This window comes from Suncus etruscus, chromosome 4 (assembly GCF_024139225.1).
Source record: "Suncus etruscus isolate mSunEtr1 chromosome 4, mSunEtr1.pri.cur, whole genome shotgun sequence".
NCBI lineage: Eukaryota > Metazoa > Chordata > Mammalia > Eulipotyphla > Soricidae > Suncus > Suncus etruscus.
In genome coordinates, this window is record NC_064851.1 from 101,047,111 (window position 1) to 101,073,569 (window position 26,459).

The 26,459-nt window shown below is 33.3% G+C and overlaps 1 pseudogene; it reads left to right on the top strand.

Annotated features, from left to right (window-relative positions):
* Positions 1–21,551: 21,551 nt before the first annotated feature.
* LOC126005841 (cytosolic iron-sulfur assembly component 2A-like) lies at positions 21,552–21,979 on the top strand (annotated as a pseudogene).
* The last annotated feature ends 4,480 nt before the right edge of the window (positions 21,980–26,459 follow it).

Genomic DNA, 26,459 nt, shown 5'->3' on the forward strand with positions numbered 1-26,459 from the left:
AACAAAACAAACAAAAAAAGTTACATATTGACTCTTCTAATCTCTACCAGTCATACAGCATGGCTGCAATTTATAATAGAAGGGATTAGAGAGTATGAATTCTTGTGCTCCATTTTACAGATTAGCAAATACTAAAATCATCAAATATGAAAATTTGGTTCAAAATTGGTTCAAATATGGTTAGAAGCTGTTCAAGAACCCAAAGTGATTTTTCATGATTAAAGATAAGAAAATGATTAATTATAATTATAATGTATTTCTATGAATATTTTATTAAGTTTTAAATAAAATAAACAATTTTATGTATAAGACCATTGTTCTAATTATGTCAAATTTTTAACGTCTTCATGAACAAGAACATTAGCATTTTTTACTAGAATTCATTGACTAGCCTTCATATTTATTGTCATGTGAAAAAAATTTTCTTTTATATTTTTAGTAGAAACTTGCAAGAAATAGTGTTGGTATTTTGCCTAAGAAATTACTTAAAGGAATGACTCCTTGTATAGGTTACTGCCATAAAAAATTTTCAAATAAAGGTTTGGAACATTTTCCGTAACTTTTTCCACTGTTCCTTCCAATGAAAACCCTCAGTCAGTATGGAAAGGTAGAATGGAAGCTTTGAAACTTAATTTGAATAATCAGTAAATTGAGTGTGAAGCTTGTTTCTTTTCTAAAGGCAGTTATTTTTGTGGGCATACTCAGTAACACAAATATACAGATATAACACAACCACTTGCACATCCTTGGTCAGCTGGTCAGAAAATGGGGTTTTACAGCTGGATTTTGATCTTCAGGTTCTTCTTCCTGAAAACCAAGTCCAGATAACAGTAACTTCAGTAACTTTTATTAAAATAGCCAGAAGTAACTGAAAATAAACAGTAAAGTAACAGAAAATAAACAGTGACTTTCTTACTGATAGTAAGAAAGAAAGTGAAGATTTTACACAAAACCTCAAGAGAGATGTTCAAATCTCTCCCAGTTTTGCTCTACCTAGGTAGTGATGTACTTCTCCCTTGTATTCTGAAAATACAAGGGGAAAAGCTAGTTAGTAGCAATTTATTAAGTAAGTCCTGGAACTTCCTAAAGATTATACATTTTTAAATGCAACAACGGTTGATGACTTGATTGTTAAATTGTCACATACATAATAGTTGGCTGTTATAATTTAGGATGAGAAAACAGTTTGCCACAGAGACTGGCACACATCACAAAGAACAAAAATAGTAAGTAATGGCATGGATGTGAGAAGAAAGAGACTCTAATTCAGTTGCTGGTGGGTATGTTGTCCTAGGTCAAGCCACTTATAGAAAAACAATATGGAAATTCCTCAAAAAAACTGGGAATTGAGCTCCCATATGATCCAGCTCTATTCACTGTTTAGAATATAACCCTAGGAACAACAAAAAACAACAATACAAAAAATGCCTTCCTCTCACCTCTATTCATTGCAGCACTACTTATAATAGCCAAACTCTGGAAACAACCAAGATGCCCTTCAATCGATGAATGTGTAAAGAAACTGTGGTACAAATACCCAATGAAATATTATGCAGCTGTCAGGGAGAGATGGAGTTATAAAAATTTCCTATACATGTATGGACATGGAATATTATTATGCTGCATGAAATAAGTCAGAGGAGAAGAGAGATAGACAAAGAATAGTCTCACTCATTTATGAGTTTTAAGAACAATTAAAGACATTATTGTAATAATGCCCAAAGACAATAGAGATGACAGCTGGAAGGACCAGCTCATGCTATGAAGTTTACCACAAAGAGTGGTGAGTGCATTTAGAGAAATAAATACAATAACGAACTATAATGACAATGTTAATGAGTGAGGGAGGTAGACTACCTGTCTCAAATACAGTCGGGATGGAGGAGGGAGGGTGGTATTGGTGGACCCCCGGATATGTTTCCACTGGTGAAGAGGAGTGTTCCTTTTATGACTGAAACCCAATACAATTATGTTTGTCATCATGGTGCTTAAATAAAGATATTATTTTGCAAAAAAAAAAAAAGAGAGAGAGGGAGGGGAGAAAATACAGTTTGAGCAAGTGAAAGTATGGGATGTTTGGGGACTTTCTTCACCAATTTTCCAAACTTAAAAAACATTTGAACAATATCTGGAAACAAATGAGCTCAAATTGCCACTAGATTTTAATAGCAACTGTGCTATAAAATTGCACATATTCAAATTTGATGAAAAGATTAAAAAATACCATTATAGATGCCCAGGTTATAGACAGTGCTCCAAAAAAGTCTTGTGCCAAAACTGGATATTTTTGGGGCACATACAGAAAATAGTACTGGACAATCTAAATTTTGTATAAAAATTCCAGGTGAGATAAGACCTAAGTATAATAGACAATTTAGGTGAGAGTGAAAAAGTACTAATGTTATAAACTGACAGTTTCTTTATTATGGGTAAAAAAAAACCTGTTAAAGGAAGTGAAACTGATTGCATGAACTGAACCCACCGCAAAACTGAAGCTACTACTATATTGAAATGTTTCCTCCCAAGAAAGCTCTTTATGTATTTTCTAAAAGCATGCAATGTGTAATACTAATATGTATAAAATTTAACTTACTAAAAGTTAAAAAATAAATGGATGTCCTATGAAAAAAATTTTGCTCCTTTCTCTTTTCAGTAGAAAGTTCATTATTGTTTTAGATCTGTTTACTTTGGAAAAATCCACTTGTTATGTAAGTAAGCAAATTTTCTGTGAGAAAATCTTTTTATATACACTACTATCTTTTTTTTTTGTTTTGTTTTTGTTTTTTTGTTTTTTGGGTCACAACCCGGCAGTGGTCAGGTTAGGTCCTGGCTCTACTCTCAGAAATCACTCCTCGCAGGCCACAGTGGGATCATATGGGATACCTGGGATTTGAACCATTGTTCTCCTGCATGCAAGGCAAATGCCTTACTCCATGCTATCTCTCTGGCCCCACACTACTATCTTTGTCAGTATTTATGTTACATATTTACTCCTAAAAAATAACATACTCTGACATACAGAAAGGAAGGAAGGAAGGAAGGAAGGAAGGAAGGAAGGAAGGAAGGAAAGGAAGAAAGGAAGGAAGGAAGGAAGGAAGGAAGGAAGGAAGGAAGGAAGGAAGAAGAAGGAAGGAAAGAAGAAAGGAAAGAAAAAAAGGGAGGGAGGAAGAAAGGCAAGGGGACGGAGGAAAAACAATGGGTATGGATTTTATAAACAATTTCACACCCTCAAATGTAATCTTTGCTAGATTTCACGGTAAATTATATAATGCCTTGTGCTATTTTTTTTAAAATAGATGTTAAGGTGAAGTTTATTGGTCATTGCCATGTCCTATAATTGTACTATATTTAGAATGACTATGGACTGTTTCATTGGTTCATTGTATGGATATTCATTTTTATTTAACAAATTCCTTACTGCCTGAGGTTTTACCAATATAGAGTTAGTTGAAATTATTGATCTTGTATTATTTTAAAGTAAATACATAATAATAAAGTAATGCTAAATATAAACTTTTATGATTATAAATTATATTGATGAATTAGTAGCCCAGAATTGCTAGGCCTTTTTGTTTGCACATTTTGGGGATCATTAAAAAATTGAAAAGTGTCCTTTAGATATATTATACAACTGCTGATGATTATACAGCAATGTAGGCAAATGAGTCATTTCAGAACTTCATACAACTGTGCCCCAGTGGATCCCAAAGGGATAAGAATCAAGGCCTTGCATGTAGGAGGGAAAAGGAAAAGTTTAGCTGAACTACTCTGAAACTTTCTATCCTTAGTCTTCAAAGGCAATGCTTTGAAGATAGAATTGATGGGCAGTATTAATTGACAAAAAGTAGGTTGAAATTAGGCCTAATTTCTCGTAAGATGAAAAAGATGGGGCTGGAGTGTTAGAAAAGTGGATAATCTGGGCCTGGAGTGATAGTATGTGACTGGCCTGGGTTTCATCATCAGCATCCCAGGTGGGCTCCTGAACATTACCAGGAGTTTTTCCTCAGTTCAAAGCCAGTAGTAGCCTCTGAGCATTGCTGGATGTGGCAAAAAAATGTTTTTTAAAAGAAAAAAGATAGAAAAAATGTATTGACTCTCAGATGATTATGTAAGCAACTCAAGACACTCTCTAAAATAAAATAAAGAATAATAACTATAGAAAAACTATGCCTTTTTTTCTTTCCAGTAAAAATAATTCAATTTAATTTCTACATTAGTTTAAAATTCATAAAAGGCATCAGTCAAATAGTTCAGAAAGTTTGCACCTTCATAATCTAGGATCCAAACAATAATAGATCTCTAGGTATATACTCACAAGTAATCTAAGACTGTGTATCTTTTAAATTTTTTTTGTCACACTGAAGATACTCAGGGTTTTCTCCTGGATCTGCATTTAAGAATTGCTCCTGGGGCCAGAGAGATAGCATGGAGGCAGGGTGTTTGCCTTGCATGCAGAAGGATGGTGGTTTAAATACTGGCATCCCATTTGTTTCCCTGAGCCTGCCAGGAGAGATTTCCGAGTGCAGAGCCAGAAGTAACCATTGAGTGCTGCCACAAAAAAAAAGAAAAAGAAAGAAGAAAGAAAGAAAGAAAGAAAGAAAGAAAGAAAGAAAGAAAGAAAGAAAAGAAAGAAAGAAAGAGAAAGAAAGAAAGAGAAAGAAGAAAGAAAGAAAGAAAGAAAGAAAGAAAGAAAGAAAGAAAGAAAGAAGAAAGAAAGAGAGAGAGAAAGAAAGAAAGAAAGAGAGAGAGAGAGAAAGAGAGAGAAAGAAAGAAAGAGAGAGAGAAAGAAAGAAAGAAAGAAAGAAAGAAAGAAAGAAAGAAAGAAAGAGAGAAAGAAAGAGAGAAAGAGAGAAAGCAAGAAAGAAAGAAAGAAAGAAAGAAAGAAAGAAAGAAAGAAAGAAAGAAAGAAAGAAAGAAAGAAAGAAAGAAAGAAAGAAAGAAAGAAAGAAAGAAAGAAAGAAAAGAAAGAAAGAAAGAAAGAAAGAAAGAAAGAAAGAAAGAAAGAAAGAAAGAAAGAAAGAAAGAAAGAAAGAAAGAAAAAGAAAGAAAAAAAAGAATTGCTCCTGGAGATGCTCAGGTGACCACATGGATGACAGGGCTCAAACCCAGGTTTGGCCACATGCTAGGCAAGGGCCTTCTTCACTGTTCTATTAATTCTGGTCCTTTGGTACCTCTGGTTCCTCTTCTTGGCCATAACTCAGGATCTTGACTGAACAACATATATCTAAGGAAGTCAATAAGATCATTAAAGACTTTTAAACAACAAATTAATAGAAAACTCTGGTGTCTCTTTTGGGTAGGGGAGAAACATCCAGATTGACTATAGACTAAAATAATCAAATTGCTTTAGTCATTTTTATTATTCTATTGTCATTTTATCTCAGATTACTCACTTTATAAGTCATATAACCAGAACAGAATAGCATATCATTTTGAAGACTACATAACACTGGGAAATCAGTTTTCTTGGCTTTGCTACTAAGTAGTCAAATAACTTTGGAGTATTCTCTTCACCTTCCTCATTTATAATTACCGATTTTGTCATGTAGCAATTTACCTTTATAGCAAAAAAAAAATTCACTCATAAGCACATGCGTAAACTATATTAGCTTATATGGTGATTAAGATATTGGATGATGAGTCCTGATTACAGGTTCAAGTCCCAGACATTTAGTAAAATACAGCTTTTGAAAATTTAGTTCATCTCTCTGTATGGTAGTTTCTTCATCTGTAAAATATGAAATAATAGCACTTTCTTTTGAGAATTCATACAAGATTTCAATGGTATAATTCTTGCCTGACATATGGTAACACCCACCAAATGTCAACTGTCAATAATTATATTCATCACAGTGTGTAGAACTTTATTGTTAAGACCCCCCTCCCAATTCATCTAATTTAGAAATACTTCGAATTAATGTCTCATTACATACAAATTGAGCACTATTTATTCCAGCATAATAATTTTCTTAATAGTAATGATTTGTTTTTATATGTCTCGTGTGGTTAAATCTGTTTGGTTTTCTAAACAAATGGATTTCTAAATTGTTCTACTTATACCTTTATTTCATCTTTATCTTTCTGTTTCAGAACTGCTTCAGAAAAAATAACACTGTAAGAGTTTGATTTTAATAACGATATAATTAGAATCAATTAGCTTTTAAAATACACTTCCAATTGTATAAGACCTAACATTTGTACCTTATTTTTTTAAGAGCGATTTACATCACATCATTCTACTGAATAAAAAAATTCAGACAACACAATCTATTAGAAGGTTGCAGTTAGCATTGTATGCTCCAAGACGTAGTTCCTCAAGGGCAGGTGAGTTATCAGAAAATCAGCGAAGCCTCATCACAGTAAATTCATTTAGCAGAGGATCTTTCGCTATTCCTAGAGAGCAATTTGGTTTAAAAGTAATGTCCGAATCAAAAAAAAAAAACTTTATTAGTAAAAGTATTCTCTTATTAGAACCAAAATATAATTCCACTTCTTAAATTACTTCAGTCCTCCAGTGATAAAAGTAAAATTAAGTAAGCTATTATTGTCAACTCAAATATGGTCCTACTAAACTTACAGAATTTTAAGAGTAGAATAAAGTCTTCCATTTCAAGAGGAAATAAATTAAGAAATAATTTAACAATATAAGGAATTAAAGCTCCATTATCTGAAACATTGAAAGAGTGATAAGAAAAAGAATAGAAGCAAAATAAATTTATTTTTCTAATGTATCTATCTTTCTTACTCTTGCATACCAAAGATAGATAAATATGTCACAATTCCAAACTTATTTAGGAAGTCTTATTATTTCCTGTATTATATCAACAAGATAAATAATAGAAATGGGCTGGAACAATCGTACAAGGGTCAAGATGCTTACAAGGCAAACAACCAACTTTGATTCAGTCTCAGACTCTGTGAACCCTCCAGAGTATTGCCAGTAATGACTTCAAGTATAAAATTTAGAGTAGCACCTGAGCTCACAAGACACAGTACCAAAATAGAGAAAAAAATAAGTCCCTTCTCTAACGACTTCAGTTAGAATAGATGTTTTATTCAAAATATATGTTTATTTTTGAGACTACTTATCAAAGCAGTTTAATTTATGATTATTTATTCAATGCAAATATAACAAATACAACCCTGTGTATTTTAAATCTTCCTTTTCATCCTACCTAAGTAAAGTTTGATTTATTTTACATTTCAGATTTAAAACACACAATGCAGGGAAATCAGAGTAATAACTCAATTTTAACATTAAGTATTCTGATGAAGATAGTGCCTCATCAATTTGAAGTGTTTTCTAAATATACAGTGTGATTGGAAGAAGTAAAGTAAAGGAGAATTTTAGTCTCAATTTTTGATAAAGCATTCTATAAAGTATTTATAGATGTCATGTAGCAAAAGACCCTTAACACTAATGTTGGTTTATAAAGTGCTATATGAGTAAAATCAATCAAATTAATTTTGTCCAAACTAAACTTAAGAATAAATTGCATTTGAAATCAATATATTGAGAGCTAAAAATGAATATGCATGTGTGATACTAGAACAAACCAGTTAATAAAGTGAAAATTGCAGAATGATCATTTTTACTTTATAAGAAAACAAATAGAGAATATTATTTTTTTCACAAGATAATCTATACAATGTCCACATGTTTACCTGCATATTAATTCTAGTCATATTTGACTACACAAAAGTTATGTGCATCATCATATTATTTTACTGACTCACAAAATTGTCTTCTCCAGGTTTTTCTTTACTCTTGCTTTTCACCAAGAGATATTTCTAGAGATACCAGTAACCATTTCTGAAATATCACCTTCCCACCTCTATATCTTTTACTTGCTCTTCAACTAAGAAAAATTTCTTCCTTTTTTTCCTTAAAAGAAAGGACTGTTTTTACCTTTTTTTTTCCCTAGAAGCTCAGAATCAAAGTTGATTCTGAATATTACAACTCTGGTAGGTCCCCTGATATTCTTAAACTTGTATTTTCATATTGTGCTTTCCTTTTTCCTCCTGGACTTGTTTTTGTTTTAGTATTTGTAATTCCCAATTTTCTTTTTTTTTATGGATTTTTGGGCCACACCCGGTGACGCTCAGGGGTTACTCCTGGCTATGCGCTCAGAAGTGGCTCCTGGCTTGGGGACCATATGGGACACTGGGGGATCGAACCACCGGCCGTCTTGGGCTAGCGCTGGCAAGGCAGACACCTTACCTCTAGAGCCACCATGCTGGCCCCACCAATTTTCTTACTGTATCTTTCTGTGTCTTAAAACTTTTTTGTGGGTGGATCTAGACTTATTTGAAAATATATGCTCCTTATTGATGTTTGCTTTGAACACTGAAAGTAAAGGTCCTGTGTACTAATAATGCTGGTAATTTAGTTTAATATGAATAGAATTATTTTTAATGTAGTATTTGGATAGTTGGCTGCTAAGTATTTTTTCTTGAGATATTCATGACATAGAACTTCTGGGACTGTCTGAGATAGAGTGATATATAATACTTGTTTGGAGCACTTGCCTTCAGCTCTTGCTTAGTGCATGGGTACACTAGCAGTTTTTATATGATACTGCCCATGTGGACATGAGTGCTAAAAATTCCTTTGGTTCTACAATGCTTAATTGGTTGATAATAATTTACTCCAACTTAAGGAAAAATATATATGTACACTATGTTTGATAGACTATAAAGGCTTCACTTGCCATAATCCAACTCCAGTGAATGAGTCTAAAATAAGGGTGCGACAAGGATTAAGAAAACAAGACCTGTCTCTGGCTTGGGTAGCTGTCAGCAGAGGGTCTCTCTGTCTCTGTCTGTCTCTATCTCTGTCTTTGTCTCTGTCTCTCTCCCTTCCACTCCATGTCTCCCTTTTCCCACTCCTCTTTCCCCCTTCTCTTTTCTCTCTTCTCTCTCTCTAAATAAAAAAAATAAAAAGAAAACAAGATACCATAAGGGAGAAAAGCATGGAATCCAGAGGTCTCCAGACTCATTATTGAGCACCAACTGTCCTTCCCATGGAATCTTTACTATACAGACTCAATCTACATGAGGGGGGGGGGGCAGATATAGTTAACAGTCAAAAGTACCTATTTCATGTTGATCAAGCATAGATGGATCTTTTACATCTCAAAAGTGGTGGGCTAGGGGAAAGAAAACTCAGGCAAAATCTCTGTTTTGGGTAAAGCATATTGTATCTCTGTGCGTATGGCTACAAAGCCTAAGTCTTACAAAAGAAGAAATATTTGATAATCAATTAGAAACACTCAAAAGAACAATTGGCAAATAATAAAAAACAGTTTTTAGCAGAAAAATATTATTACTTAATAAACTTTAAAAATGTGCCCAACTTCACTATTAATTAAAAATAAATAAATAAAAATAAATATTAAGAAATCAGTTTTAGCTTTCTTTCTCTTCTGTTAAGTTGACAGACAAAAGCATTTATTTAGGTAGCAAGAAAATAGTTTCATAAACTATCAATAAGAAGAAACTGGTGCAAAGTTTTATGAAATAATTTTGTATTATTATTCATCATGTGATTAAAGGACCAGAAATTTTATTTTGCATTTTTATTATTAAACATTTAAAACGTTTTTCTTTGAGGCCACAATTGGTGATACTCAGAGTTTACTCCTAGTTTTGCATTCAAGCTTTGCTTAAGGGGTGACGCTGGGGATTATATTTGGGTCAGTTGCATGTCAGGAAGAAGCAACCTGCTCTGATTCCAACTATATATCCTAAAGTTATTTTATATTTACACATAGGGAGTTGATAAATGCCATGATTTTCTGGTGACAAAATTAAAACACACAAAAAATGAAAACAATCTAAGTATTCACAAATAGTAGATTAGATTTGCAAATTGTAATCAGTTGTATAAGAGCATGTCACTCAGGCCTGAAGAGATCATTCAAAGGGTTGAACATATGCTTTTCATGTGAGGGTTTGATAGGCAGCACCACGTTAACACTGAGCACTGTGCTTACAATAGTTCCTGAACACTACTAGGTGTAGTTTGAAAAGTAAAAATCAAAATGCAAACAAAAACACATGCAAAACCCAACACACCAACCATGTTTGCCACTTGATTTTGAATAATACCCTGTATATACACACAAATAGATAAAATATATGTTAAACATCATATATACTAAGTTTATCAAAAGTTTTAGTATAAAATTTTTAGTAACTTCTCAAGAAAACACTGGAACCATAGATTTATACCTTGATTAAACTCTGACCCAGACTAAGAGCTGAATACTTTCTATGGAAAGTAGCACAACCTCTTTTTACCTCATTGTTTTCATTTATAAAGTGAACACAGCGTAATATCCAACTCTAGACTGTCAGGAAGATAAATGATTCAATATTTGAATATTTTTTAAATGAGGGGTGACACATAGGCACATACATTTTTAGAAAATAAAACAAAAATTTGTAAAAATTACATGAAGTATAAATAAATGTCACATGTCTAAAATAATATTGGTAGGATAATTGCATATGAATGCATTTTGGATTTTGGGGTAAGGCTCAGTGGTAGAGTAACTTCCTTGTATATGTGAGTCCTTGGGTTTGACTCTCACTACTAAAGTAAATAAACATAACATTTTTGGAAATTATAGTAAGAATGTTTAGCTGAGTTAAAGATTATGTAAAGAAAGTAGATGGTGTCAGAGCATCTGAAAATTTTTTTTCATTAGGAAATATAAGGAGTCAAATAAAAGCAACAACAGTTCTTAGAAAATTGGAGAGAGGCAAAGTTTGCTTTGGTCTGAGCTCATGAAGGTGATAGGTTCAGTGTCACAAGTCAAATTTCCATAGTCTTTCCTGACCAAAATACTATAAATAAGTGCATGCATATATATAAACACTAACTTTGCCAAAGTACTACCACACACATACTCAGAAATTCACTCTTGTGCAAATATCTTCATATTTTTCTAAAATTATGATAATTGTACAAATTTAATTCATTTCTATAGTTATAGATATGATGAGAATATTTTATGTTTTTATTAAATAAAGTTACTCTAGAAGGCAATTTTTATAAAACTGCACATTTTGGTTATTACAATCTCCTGAAAGTTCTAGAATTAAAAGCCCTAGTTGAACAGATCAAGTCTACAAAGTAGACTGTCTCAGTAACAATTGTCGTATTTTTCATTGTTAATTTGTTCTGTGAAATTTCTTCCTTATTCTACAAAATACAGAAAAAATTCTAGGCAAAGTAATTAATTCACCTTAAGGCACAAAAATGCTAGTAGGGTAAGAAAAAACTGATAGTGATATGGAAATAAAATAACTCTTCACTTGAACAAGGATTAAATAATTAATCTAAAAATTTAATTTCCAGTGATAACTTTTCAGTAATCAGCAAAAAAGAGTAAGGAAAACATTGAGTAAGATGGGAGAAATATTTAGACTTAACAATTACAGATTGGGCTCAGTAAATGTTGGCTCAATTGAAATGTTCAGAAACTGGCACAATTGGCCTTCAGTATATCTTCCTTTTATTATTACAAATTATTATTGCATACAAACCATAGGAAGTCAAATAAATCCCAACAATTATAAGAAACCACCGAGCCTTTAGGAATATAAAATAATAATTTCTGTTTTTCTCTACTCATGCTTTCTAGTTTTCTTATAACCCTGGATAATTTTACTTAACTTCTCTGTGTTTCCCTTGTTACCTACACAATCTGATCTACCTAATACAAATATTTTGAGAAGATAATGCTCAAAACATGCTATCTGTGCTTCTTGTTCCCATTATCTCCTGCTCTCTTCTCACACAGAAGGGTGGAAGTCACAGAAGATAGCATGTAATACCCTTTGAGTAGGAACATGACTTTATTGCCTTTATTACATACCACTTACTGGACACTAATCTGAACCTTGTTTTACCACTGATAAAAGTAGACTATAATATATAAATTTATGTTTTAACTTAATGGAACGTATATACCATTTACAGCTGTTGTCTGGAAGTTCATTGTCCTTGAGGGGAGACATAGAAGAATAAAAACACATTTCACGTATTTCAGAATATGAGTGAGTTTCTTTGGTTGATTATGTCCTTTAATATTTAAAATAGCTTTTGAAGGTAGATGTTTTACAGATGGAAAGATTAAAGCCTAGAGTTTGCACAAATGCACAGACCTCAGGAGTAGTATAAATGGAATTTAAATTGGAAAGCCTCTATCTGCTGCCACACATTGGTTACAGTTCTTCAGAAGTCCATAGAAACACATACAAATTAAACATTATGATTATCATATTACTAAAGAGGTTGTAAAGATAAAGTAGCATGAGTCACCAAAATGAGTTCTCTAAGGTAAGAACTTTTTGTTCTGAAAAATCTCTCAATATGGGAGAGACTAATTTATGATGAAATGTTTCATAAAATAAAGCCATGATATGTCAATGACTATAACTTTATTAGCAAGTACTGAATATATAGATAAATGATTAAGCTTACTGATTATATGAAACTTATTAATGGGTATTTATATATTTAGGATAATATGTATATGTTTATATTAATATGTTATATAAAGGGTATATGATGGGGTTCACTTATACCTGATATTGATATAAAAGACAGCAAAACACTTGAAAATGGCTAACATAACAGCTTTCTTTTATACAGGGATCTGCATACTTTTAAACTACTTTCCTGGAAAAATTATCTTAAGCAGTATGTCCATTCAACTTATTTAATCTAACTGTAGAAACCAAGGAACTTCATTTATGCACCTGTCTTATATTCCCACTTGAATGTCTCTGTATATGCACAGTGGGTAAAGCACTTGCCTTGCTCATAACCAATTAGGGTTCAATCCGTAGTACCTTATATATTCCTGCAAGCACTCTAGAAGTGATCCGTGTGCGAAGAGCCAAAAGTAAGCCCTAATATGATATGACCTGATATGATATGATATGCCCTGCCAGATAGATCCCAAAACGTAAAAAAAGAGAAAACAATAAGAATATTTCCAACTGTTTTACCACACAATCAGTAAACATACATGAGTCCTTATTATTTTACTGATTAATTCCAGCCAAAGTCAGGTGAACCATACACAGACTTAAAGTCTCTGTTTTCTGAAAACACAATTGAATAAAATAAGGACATTTTCAGGGTGATGGTAATGGAGACTCTAAGAGAACTCCAGTACTGTGGGAACTTAAAGCAAACACCCTCTTTTCAAATAAGGTCAACAGATTGAGCCAAGAAAGAGCCAGCAAAGATTTTTGTGAAAGTGTGAAAAAATAAATGCAGAAATCCACCAGAATGTGGATTTTAATTCAAATGGTTTTATAAAATACTTTAGTTGTTTTAAGAGATTTTCAAGTAACCTCTGTTTAGAAAAGACCTTAGACTTCAGGCATATTAACAGCCCCCATCTCCTGTGCTGTAATAAGATCTGTCAATTAGCATCCAGCATCTATAATACAGTAGGCTTGTCCTGAGACATATTCCCAAGTGAGAATAATCTTAATTTCTCTTATATAAACTGTGGTGTGATTAGTGTGGCTCAGGAAAACTTGGGGAATTTACATTGCCTGCCATTTGCATTAGGACCTATGCAATTGACTTGCATTTTCTGCTTCTTGCTATCTTTACATTACAGAAATATTAATATGTACCTCATAAGAATTCCTATCAGTTAAATTTTAAATATATCTGTATCTATATACAAAAACCTTAGACTAGTTCCTAACATATGGTAAATGTTCAAACATTGCACTTAATGTTATTTTGCTTCTAAACACATGTCGCTTTTCCTTTTTGCCTAATTCTTATATCTCCTCAGGGCTTCTTATTTCATGTCCATTTGTACAGCCTTATTTTAATTCCTCTTCTGTTTAGAACTGTCTCTTGTCTTTCTCATGCTCCTTAGCATGGTATAGCTTTCCCTTGGACCTCAAGCCTAAAAGTGCTATTTGCTCTACTACCCCAGCCTGTTAATAAATCTGCTTTAGGTGTACATTCATACTCTGGAATGTTCTGATACTATTAAAAACAAAATATATAGTATATTATACAGACATGGAGAAAGAGCTAAGATATATTACTAAATTTTCCAGCGTTTCAGGGAAGTATCCAAAATAAGTATGATCTCATCTTTGAAACAGAATCCAGTTCGTATAATAAAAAAATTTCAGTGAGCATGCTCATTACTGCCATTTTTACCACAGTGTTTGTATCTTTTAAAAAAAAAAGGTGTAAATGACAATCATAATAAAATTCTGGTGAAGTGAAAAATATACATAGAAATTGTATTATGTTCAAGTTTGTTAACATGTCTAACAAATATTTTCCCAAAGAAAAAAATAGTTAATATGGCAGGTGTTAATGACTTTCTTATATAGGACAAAGACAGATTGGTTGTGTTAGTCTTAGAAATGCTACAGTACAGTCTAGAATGTTGGTAATGAGAACGATGATAATTATGGCACATAGAGAAGTATGACACTAACCTCTTGAAATTCCATACTATACCAAGAATTCAATGAAAAATTAATTACTTATTGTGGATAACTTTTGAAGCTTTGATATATATATACTCAGTCTTTGTGAGTCTGCAAAGTAGTGATTATATTGCAGGGTGGAGGGAACCAAGGCTATACCTGGCAGTGCTGTGGAAGGGGCTTGCAGTACTGGGATAGAACCCAGAACTCCCACCTGCATGTCATGTACTTTATCACTTGAACCTGCTGCAGCAGCAGCATTTTCCAGCTTCAGCTTTCCATAGAAAAGGACCTTCCAAATTTCAGAAAGGCTGACTTAAACTCTTTTGCTTAAATATCTAGATTTTTATTTTTATTATTTTAAACTCAGTATTCACTTCATCAAATATAGGTGAAAGCTGTGTCTATTTAATAGTCTTGTTTCAAACTCTCACAGCCAAGTCAATTTGAAAAATAAAAAGCTTTAAGTTTGTTTATAATTAAGTGAAAGATAAAATCAATATTTCCACCATTTGGGAGAAATACCATGTTTACACAGGAGAAGAAAAATATGAATACTTTCAAGTGTTATTCTCATATTTATCATAGATATTGCTATTATTTGGGACTAAGTTTAAAGATTAAATTTATCACCATCATCACTGAGTTCTTAGTTTAAGGTAAATTGCAATCTCTGACAGTTATTTTCTAATTAAGTTGGTCATTGATTTATTCCTTTATTTATTTCATTTCATATTCATTTTTCAAGGACATCTTCCTCCCAAATATTCTAATGACTTTAAAGATACTAAAAGGATTTAATATTTTTGGAAATTATACATTTTATTATGTATTCTAAATTAATATTGCATAATTACTTTTTGACTTTATCATTATGTTTTGAGTTTCATTCTGATGTATGGAATAAATATAGCTGTTACTTTAAATAGCTGAATTGATAGTTTCTAGTAAAACTTTATTCATTTTTATTTTATTTTCCTAGTAACACTTAGACTTCTTTCATTTTCCTACATTTAAAAAAAATGTTATGACCAGTTTCTTGTATGTCTTTTGTGAAATGTGTGAAATAATTTCTGGAGTATGTACCCCAAAAAAGTCATAGAATAAACATATATTTGAGTGTTGTCATGTTGTTCATTGAAATTAATATCTATTCTCTTATTCATAAGATTTTATATGATATCACATTGTCCTCCAAAATCTTATTAACCAGATTATAATTTTTGCTAGTCTGCTTGATATAAATTGACATCTAATGTTTAGCTGTAATTTTTTAAGAGCTATTCCAATTAGATGCCAAGAATTTTATGAGACTTAAAGCTGCATAATATGTTTTAATAAAACAAAAAGTTAAGACCATAATTTTTACTGTCATGTAGGCCATAATGTTCATATAGTAAATAAATAAGTTTTACAATGATATGTACATTTTACCAAGTAATATTGTATGAAAAACAAAAGCCAACATATCCAAAGAACATCCTAGTATTTTTGGCTAAAAGTGGAAATGTCCATTTTTATAATTTTCTACATTCTTCTTGCAATAGGAAATGACTTATGAGTATACTGTCTCATCCATTATTGTCAAGAATTAAATGTGAATCAAATTTGCAAAGCATTGTTTAAGTTTATGAGAGCAAAATAATGTCATTGTCAAAATTTTTAACATTTTATGACTTTGGAATTTTCTCTTAAAAGAAAAAAGCACATTGCCAAACTAATTATAATTGATCATGAATATTAATATTTGAATTAAAAACATCTGCCACTAGGTGGCAAACAATCTACACATAGAATTATACAAATGAAAAAATTATAAATATGCAATATCATATATAATCAAATTATACCAGCAGTGAAAAAATAGCTGGATGATTAGTATCTTCAATATATTGTTAATATCATCACCACTCATAAACATTGGCCAACTAGTACAAACAATAACAATGAACTCATGAAATTAAGGTTTCTTTGTCCTACATAAATTTTTTAATTGTTTACAGAAAAAGAATAGCAGCTATTTGGTTTAAAATCATACATTTATCACTATTGTGACACTGGAACACAAACAGTTATTATTTATCTCATCTGTGTTCTCCAGTAAGGCTTTCTGTGGTCAGAGATATAATTTATGATGAAACATAGTACCCCTGAGTGACCTTGAATTTGTCCTAAGGCTTTTTGTCTGCCTACTAATTCTATGTGGTCGTCTATTTTTATGATGTCTGATGTGAAAGGAGAGATGTAGGAACTGATAGTATTTTCTTTCTCCATTTGATTCATTCTCCTGAGAAATAGAAAATGTGTTATGATAAAGAATTGAAACTCTAGTGATGAACTAGTAGGATTACATATTAGCATAACTACTTACCAGTTGTACAATTGGTACTATTGTTTCCAAACATTACCTCCCCCCCATTTTGTAAGATAAATATATAATCACCCTATTGGTCTGGAGTCTAACCATGAGCATGCTCTAGATAGTGGCATATGAGGCACTACTTAGCTTAATTTAAAGAGTTATAGTATCATCTATCTTCATCATTCTCTCTACCAAAACAATATGGCACTTGTAGAAGTTGACTTCTCCTTCATTTTTAGTTCTGAAATGAAGAGCAAGAAAAATTATAACAATCAAAAATATAATATGAGGGAAACAGTACATGGCGTTATAATTACTAGAGTTGAAGATAATTATTATTAAGTTTTATTAAGTGTAATTCATTGTTATAATTACCTTGATCCTATTTTCTTCACCTCCAGAATATACCTGGATGTGTTGCTTGGGGGACTGAATAGATTAATGCAAGTAAAAATATAATATTGTTCATTATATAATGACTAGATAACATTATTAAAATCATGTAAATGTACATACAATAATGTTTTAATTATAAACTATTATAGCTTTGAAACATTTTGTTTATGATTTTACTTAAATATAACAATATGTAGTCTATAAAAATTTTATATGGATTTTAAAATATATTAAAATCTTATTTCATATTATCTTAATATAAAATCTTATATTAAAATCTTATTATATGGAGGAGAAAAAGATAAAAAATTGCACCCAATACAGTGATTCTCAAATCTCTAGTGATTAAATACTATTTTCATGTATTTTTCTCCCAAATCAATTATGGACTAATATTGCTTTTAGAGAATATCATTAATATTAATTATTAGAAAATTAAATAAAATAATGGGTAATTGGTGGGAGAAACTGACATTCTTGTGGAGGTTAACATTAAAAGAATACATACACAAATTTCTATTATTAATAATGTTATAAGTTACTATCACAATGCAAGTTGGAGTGGAGGGGCAGGAGTGATAGAACAGCAGGTTAGGCTCTTGCCTGGCACACAGCCAACCTGGGTTTAATATCTTGCATCCTATATGGTCCCCAATTCCTTCCAGGAGTAATTTCTGAGTGCAGAGCCAGGAATAAGCCAGGTGTGGACCCCACAAAAATATGTAGTAAAGTACATATCTAGTTTTTGTATTGTTAGATTCAATAAAATTTAATTCATTGCAAATAAATATCATTTAAAATTTAATAAAATGACTAAAACTACCATATTATTAAGTAAAAATATGCATGAAAATAACTAACCCATGGGGCCAGAGAGATAGCATGGAGGTAAGGTGTTTGCCTTGCATGCAGAAGGACAGTGGTTTAAATCCCAACATCCCATATGAACCTCCGAGCCTGCCAGGAGCGATTTCTGAGTGTAGAGCCAGGAGTACCTCCTGAGCGCTGCCAGGTGTGACCCAAAAACCAAGGGAAAAAAAAAAGAAAATTAAATCCAGGGTCTCACATTTGCACTGTATGTCTCCTGCCACCACGGATGAGCTCTCTCTCCACTCCTAAACAAAAAAGTTACAACTAAGAAGTAATCTTGCAAATGTGACACCTACATGTCCACATAAAATACATAGCTTGTGATTTGATGAATATGTTTTCTTCTTACTCAATAATTTATCTAACCTACTTTTGTTTCAGTAGCACTATTAGTAGGGAACAATCTCATAACTCTGTTGAAGGGACTAGAATAAAAAGTTGTGCATATTTGTTTGAGGGAAGTATTCCATCTGGCTGTGTTCAAAGTACTGTCTTTCATAGACTTATCTTCCACACCTTCAGTAATCTCAATACTATCCTCAGAGAATGTGGGTTTGTTTTTAATGGATACTGTTTATTCCCTTACTTAGTTTCTTAATATTCTACCTCTGAGTGAGATCATCTATTTTTTTCTCCTTCTAATTAATTTTACTGACCTGATACTCTTCATTTTTTAATGAATAAATTCTGTATTTACACTTTAAGATTTTGCAGTTAAAAATAAAACAGTTGACAAAGTAACTTTAAATTATTAGTGTTGCAGGGCCAGAGAGATAGTACAGAAGGTAGAGGCTTGCCATGAAAACTCTAGTTTCAATTCCCAGCGCCACATATGACCCCTTCAGTCCTTCAGGTATGATCCCTGAACACAGAACCAGGAGTAAGTCCTGAGTAACACCACCAGATGTGGCCCACAAGCAAATACACACAAACACGCACATATATATATATATACTACATATATATACTATAAAAGTAACTAGATTCTGTTTCCTGTTAAGCAGACTTTGTCAGCCTACAGAAGACACAAAGTCAGTTGTCTATTTGTCTCTATCTCTGTCTCTCTCCTCTCTCTCCCCTCTCAACTGCATAGGGATAATCAGCATTAACATTCTACTTTCTGTGGGATTGTTTTTTGGGTAGATGAATAAGATTTAGAAGGAACAGGGGTTTGGAGTTACTGTTTATGCTTTGTTTTCTTGTTTGTTTTTGAAGTATAGTGCCAAGAATTAAACACAGGGACTCATATATCCAAGACATGTGCTCAACTAATAAACTGCTGAGCTCAATCCTTATTGAATATTTGTTTTGTTTTGTTTTTGAGCCACACCAAGTGGCACTCAGGGGTTACTCCTGGCTATGTGCTCAGAAATTGCTCCTGGCTTGAGGTGGGCCATATGGGCCATATGTGGCTGTCCCAGATCAGCCACGTGCAAGGCAAGCAAGTGCCCAACCACTATGCCACTGTTTCGGCCCCCGTTATTGGAATATTTTCAATGATGAAGAATTGTATTTATTGATGGAACTTTAGTTGCATATTTGAAGGTACAATATTGTGATTCATATATATTATGTCCACAAATTTTTCATTTCCTTCCATCATATAACTTAATCATATTACTCATTGTACTCATTCTTCAGCATTTCTCTTTTTTGTCTTAATACTCTCTTGACTGAGACAAGCCAACAGTTCACTATTTGAATATTTCAGAATATTTCTAAATATCTGTGCTTCATTTCTGAGTTTATCTTTGCAGGCCAATAGAAAGCAAATCACTGCTAATGTTATTCTTTGAAACAGTTCTTAAAAAGCCCTCGCTTTGCTAATAAGGGGCACAAAGAGATTCAAACCTCAGATCTGGCTGACTTCTTCATTATATAATGCTCTTTCTTTAATTGAAATCTGTATACAGGTTATCTGAGTTAAGAATTATATTATTTGGCTGCTTATCCTACCTACTAAGAACAGTTGGCTCACAATAGCCCAAGAGCCAAACAACGTATATGGTGAATTTTATAAATATAGCTATTTAAATATTCATTAAACTAATAAAGATTGTTCTCTGCAGTTCCAATCTATATTGTAACTATTTGTTTATTTTTGTTTTGGGGACATACCCAGCAGCGCTCAGAGGTAACTCCTGGCTCTGTGCTCAGAAATCACTCTTGGCAGTCTTGGGGGATCACATCATAGTTTAGGTTATATGTTTGCAACAGTACTGTCATTTATAGTTTTGGTGAACCAAGCTACCTCATCTTAACTCTGTTAAAGTGCCCAAGGTCCTTCATCAATGTCCTGTGTTACTTCCAGTCCAGTCCATCATTCCCCTGATTTCTACACCTCTAGCTTAGCTCTTTTTTTCCTTATCTGTAATCTAGTTCCCAAAGTTTATTGTCAGTTGATATCATTTATGCATCCCGTTTTGTTTCTCTTTAGATTGTAGATTATCAGAATCTTTTTTACTTTCCTTTTTTGGATTTTGATTTTGTAGTTAGTTCTTGGGTCACACCCAGAGGTTCTCAGGGCTTATTTCTGGCTCTGAGCTCAGGGATCAGTCTTGGTTTGGCTCAAGGGATCATTTAGGGTGCTAGGGATAGAACCTGGGTTTGCCTTATTATTTAAGCCCCCCCCAAAGAGGATATTTAAAAAAAAACCTCTATGTTCATAGATTTTTTTCATTGTCAATCTGGTGTCATTGAACTGAAATAGTTATTTATTATTCAACCTGTCATTATTAAAACATATATAATCAAAAATACACAGAAATGTGTCTTCCTCTTTGTTTAATAATTGCACTTAATATAAACATTACATTTGTTATACATGAATTTTATTTTTTTACTGTTTAACTTAAATTACCAAAAGATCCTTACTTAACTCTCTATTTTATTTTCCTTTAACCGTGAAGCTGTGTGGGATATTATAAATTATCTTTAAGATAATATAAATACTGGGGCCAGAGAGATAGCTAGAGGTAGTGTTTGCCTTGCATCCAGAAGGTCAGTGGTTCAAATCCCGGCATCCCATATGGTCCCCCGAGCCTGCCAGTAGTGACTTCTGAGAGTAGAGCCAGGAGTAACCCCTGAGCGCTGCTGGGTGTACCCAAAAACCAAAAAAAAAAAAAAAAAAAAAAAGAGAGAGAGAGAGAGAATATAAATAATATAAATACCAAAGGAACCAAAAGATGACTTAATAGACTTAATGACTTAATGTGCATATTTTGCATGTTGGAACCCAGGATTCAATTTCCATAACACCCTCGAACAACATCAACTACAATGTAGATTAAAGGGGCAAAATAAAGATTAAATATAGAAATATCTATGTTAACTAGTTTCATCCTAAAATGGTACATTTAAAGAACATACTAAATTCCTTTCCCACCATCCTTAATTACAAAAAAAAAAAAAAACTGTTATAAAATGAATTTAAATGGAGCTGGTGCCCAGGCTGTTCTGGATGCTGAGCAGAGTCCTGTGGCTCTTAGGCCTCTCTGAGCAGGGAGAGACCTGGCAGACCCAGTCAATGGAAGAAAAAGCTCTTGAGCTTTAAGATTTGATTCGTGCTAATCAAGACCCAGAGAAGCCCAATACTTTAGAAGAACTGGAAGTGGTAATAGTTGCATGGAGGTTCAGATCAATGAAGAAGATTATCTGGTTATTATATATAAGGTTCACACCAACAGTGCCTCATTGCTCTTTGGCAACTCTTAATACTATGCTTAAAAGTAAAACTGAAGTGTTGTTTACCATTTAAACATAAACCAACAAGCAGATAAATGACAAAGAACGAGTGACAGCTGCAATGGAGAACCCAGCTTACTAGAAGTCATGGAACAATGTGTCCTTAAACCCGACTAATAGCTGTTTTAAGACCTACAGAATTGTTGTTTGATCTGTTCTTTGTAAAATATAAGACTCATGTTTAATACATAGGTGGTTTATACCTCAAAGCATTTTTAAAAAGATTTTTCAAAATAAGAATTAAAAGTATTACCTACTTTATTCAGTGTATAGCATTCTTAGGATTTGTAACACTTAAATGATCAGAGAAAAATGTTTTCTAGTTATTATGTGAAAGATTAGTTACTATTTTTCTGATTCCCAATCTGATGAAACTACTTTTCATGTTAAATGTTTACCATGCCCAAGTGTATTCAATTTAAATCTTTGCTCTGTAAAATAAAGCAGTTGATTCTTATAATGATGTGTCTTAGAATTTTTAATTGAAGTTACCATGTAAATATAAATTTGTAGATATTTCTTAAGCTTTATTTTTGCAGAGTTATTATGTAGAATTAGAGATATGAGAACCACAAATGAACCCTATTGTCAGACTTATATCCTACTTTCCTCTAAAGAGAGCTGACCTATTGGTAGAGTGAAAACATGTAGAGAGGACCAAATGACAAGACCATTTTTGTGGGATCAGATTTGGGTGCTGTACTACAGGGGGAGGGGATCTTCAGGGCTATCCCTGACTCTATGTTTGAGATTACTTCTGGTGGTGTTTGAGAAATCATATATGGTAGTTAAGAATTGAATGGGGGGGGCATAGTAATAGCACAGCAGTAGGGCACTTGCCTTGCACACAGCTGATCCAGTATGGACCTGGATTCTATCTCCAGCATCTCATATGGTCCCCAGAGCCAGAAGCAATTTCTGAGTACATAGCCAGGAGTAACCCCTGAGTATCACTGGGTGTAGCCCAAATACCAAAAAAGAAAAAAATATTGAACAGGGTTTGGCTGTGTGCAAGTCAAGTGCCTTAAACCTTTTCTTATTTGTTTGGCCTTATCACAGTATGATTTTGAAAAGCGAGAAGTCACCAAGAGTCTGGAATAATAATACAGCAGGAAGGATGTTTGCCTTGTGTATGACCACCTACCTGGCTTTAATTTTCAGCATTCCATATGGTCCCCTGAGCCCTGCCAGTAGTAATTCCTGAGTACAGAGCTAGCAGTAAGCCCTAAGCACCACCAGGTATGTTTTAGCTGCCTCCACCCCCCCCCCCCAAATAAGTCTTCAAGAGAAATATTATTAAACCAATGTCTAGTTTCTTTATTTGTCTTGTGTTTAGTTGACTTATAAAATAACGGTCCTTTGAAGAGTAACTGTGGTTGGTGAGCAGGCTCCATATGGATTCCAGTGATTCCCACTCCCTGACTTTCATGCCCTTGTATAGTTCTCATTCATATTAGATAATGAATGACAGTGGTGTATGACTTCTGAGACTGAGAGGTTGTTTAATTTGTTTGCTTGTTTGTTTGTTTTGAGGAGCACACCTGGTTGTTCTCAGTGGTTCTCAGCTCTGTTTTCAGGCATTACTCCTGGGAGGTTTGGAGGACCATGTGGGATGCTGGGGACTTAACTCGGGTAAGTCACATGCAAGGCAAATGTCCTATCTGCTGTACTACTGTTTTGATCCCTGAGAGGTCTTTTCACCATGAATGACTTTTACTTTGAACAGCCTGATCATCCTATGGGAACCCATCAGTCTGTCATGAGAGCACTTGAATAGCTCTGTGAAAGATTCCACACATAGGGGAGCAGGCCTCTAACCCATAGCTGACATCAACTTGAACATAATGTGAGTGAACCACGTTGGACAGTTTTTTCAGTCTCACATTCATATCTTATGAATTCCTGAGTCATATATGCCCAGCTATGCCACTGCTGAGTTCCTGATGGAGAGAAATTATAAGAGATCATATATGTCACTAAATCTTGAGGTAATTTGTTACATAGCAATAAAAACTATATGCAAGTTATTAGAATGAAAGATTTCTATTTAATTTTAATTAAGAATCCTAGGTTAGAAATCTGGAGAACATAAAACTTTTTATGTACCTTGAGAATATGGTTTTTGAGAAGACAGGATTTGGTAAAGTTTATGACTGCTTTTGATAGAACGATCACTATAATAGTTCTGTCCCCCATATGGCACCTACTACCACTATGTCATGAGAAATTTGGTGATGTTCAGAGGTTTCTTCAGACTCCAAGCCAGGGTTGCTTCATTTGGTATTCAACAGGCCTGGAAAACTGGCATCTGGTTTAGGCCTGAGAAAGGAAGTGGAAATGAGCTGAAAACTGGTGTGTGGTACCTGCCTAGGAAACCTACAGGATGAAACAAGGGCAAGATAAGGTCTTATGACAGATGTTTTGTGTTGCATCTTAGAAGAAGCGCAAAAACAACTGAATAGGAAATGAAGATTGTTTTATGACAATTAGACAGGTTGAGAAGGTTGCCCACCACACAAGCAGGACAGAGAGGGGATGGATATCTGGCTTTATGTTCAGCACAAAGTGACTTAGCAGCTTATTCATACTTCAGTAGTTCTTCAGGAAATATTCTCATGAGGGAGAACAGTGAGTATGCACACTTGCTGAACCTAGAATATATTTAAAATGTACAGAAAAGGCATAGGAGAGTAATCCTGGATGTGTGCTTTATATGGTAATAAAGACCAAGAGTAACGTTAGAGGTTGAAATGAGTTCTACTGTACCATCTCCACTGATTAATATATCCAACCAGGGGCCTGGAATCTTTTTCAGAGAAAAGAGTCCTAAGGGGTATGCTTTGGTAGAATAAAAGCCAGTAGACTGCAATGAAGCAATGGGATGCTTTTTCAACTTCCTAAGGTCATCTATCTTTTAAGTGATTTAAAGTTAACTGGATCAGATCTCACATGTTTCTGTTAAGCTGATTCCCAGATAGTTGATGTTTTAGATTACTATTTTATTTTAAATAGGATAGATTTCTTGATGTTTTTTCTTCTAATTTATTTTTATATGTAAGAATAGAACTGATTTTTTGTGTATTGACTTTGTAACCAGCTATTTTGTTGTATTAGTTAATTGTTTCTAAGATCTCTTTTTGTGGACTAGAGTCTTCTACGTATAGTATCATGTTACCTGATAATTTGACTTCTCCGATTTGAATCTCTTTAATTGTTTTTTCTTGACTACTGTAGCTAGGACTTGTTTTTTATAGAAGTTGAGACAGTGTAAAAAATAAAAACAAAAAGGTAAAAACTGTAAAACCTTTGTATTGTGAACACTGGTGTTTTAAACTAAGAAAATTAATTATTTTAAATTTCTTTTTATTGGGGTAAGCTTGGTAGTGCTTGTAGGAACAAGGCCATTACTATTTTTATTTTTCTACAAGGCAATTAACTAGTTCAGGCCTGGAGATGTTCAGGGGCCACCATTGATACACTTGGTGGTGTTATGAAAATGCAGGGATCAAATTTGGGATCTCTTAATGTTTAAGGTATGTGTTCCACTGCTTAACTTGTTGCTCTAGCCCCACTTTCTTTTGTTATTAAATTAAATAAATTTATTTTAATCAAAGTAGAGTAATTTTATTTACCTATAAATATAAAATATATAGAAAGATTCTGCATAAAATATAGAAAAGGTATTTCTTTTTTCTCTTTTATAGCATATTTCAGGCCCACTCCTTCATGAAAATTTTATTAGTATTTTATTAGTCTATAATAAAATATAAATAGTTAATAATAGTTAATAATGCAAAAATTTGAGTTTTTAATTTTTATTAGATACTGTTTAGGTATGAAAACACATGGGAGAGATGTGAGGTTTAAGTAAGTCTATACCAAAACGTGGAACAAAACACAGACAATAATGTGAGACTACAACCAATAAAAACCTCTGTCACATAGGAGGTAAGGGTTAGAAACAAAGATATTTTTTCTAGAACTGCAAATGAATTCACACTTCAGGGTAACTATAGTTGGGAGGCAAGTACAACAGGGATCAGAGTTGTTGGCAAGGCCACATGTAGCAACTCTCCATAAGGCTGGTAGCAGCACTAGTAGGTGCCATTTTTAATCTAAAATTCCATTGCAGTATTTTGAGGACACCTTGATCCACCACTAGAAAAAGCTGAACTAGCTGGCTGCAGAAAAAAATAATGAAGGCTACATGTGCCAAACAAATGGAGTAGTTTCTATCAGCCACATCTACCACTGCAAGCCAATTAGTAAAAGGGCTCTACTCAGTCCAAAGCCGGCCCATAGGACTGTAATCTCAGCCAGTTTCAGTCTCAAAGTGTGAGCTCACTCAATAGATGGACCTAGGGGCTGAACCTCATCTACATCCACCACGGCACAAGTTCTTCAGTAGTTTCCAAGGTCTCTATGACACTGACATTCTAATGGCTGCTAGAGACACAACCTAGAAGCTACTAGTTGTCTAAAACCTTTTGAAATTAGCATGTAGGTGCTATAGACTAAATTTCTGTTCAGGGTCACTGTAAGCTGGCACCATCAGGACTGATTTCTCAGTGCAAAGCCAGGAGTAACCCCTGAATGC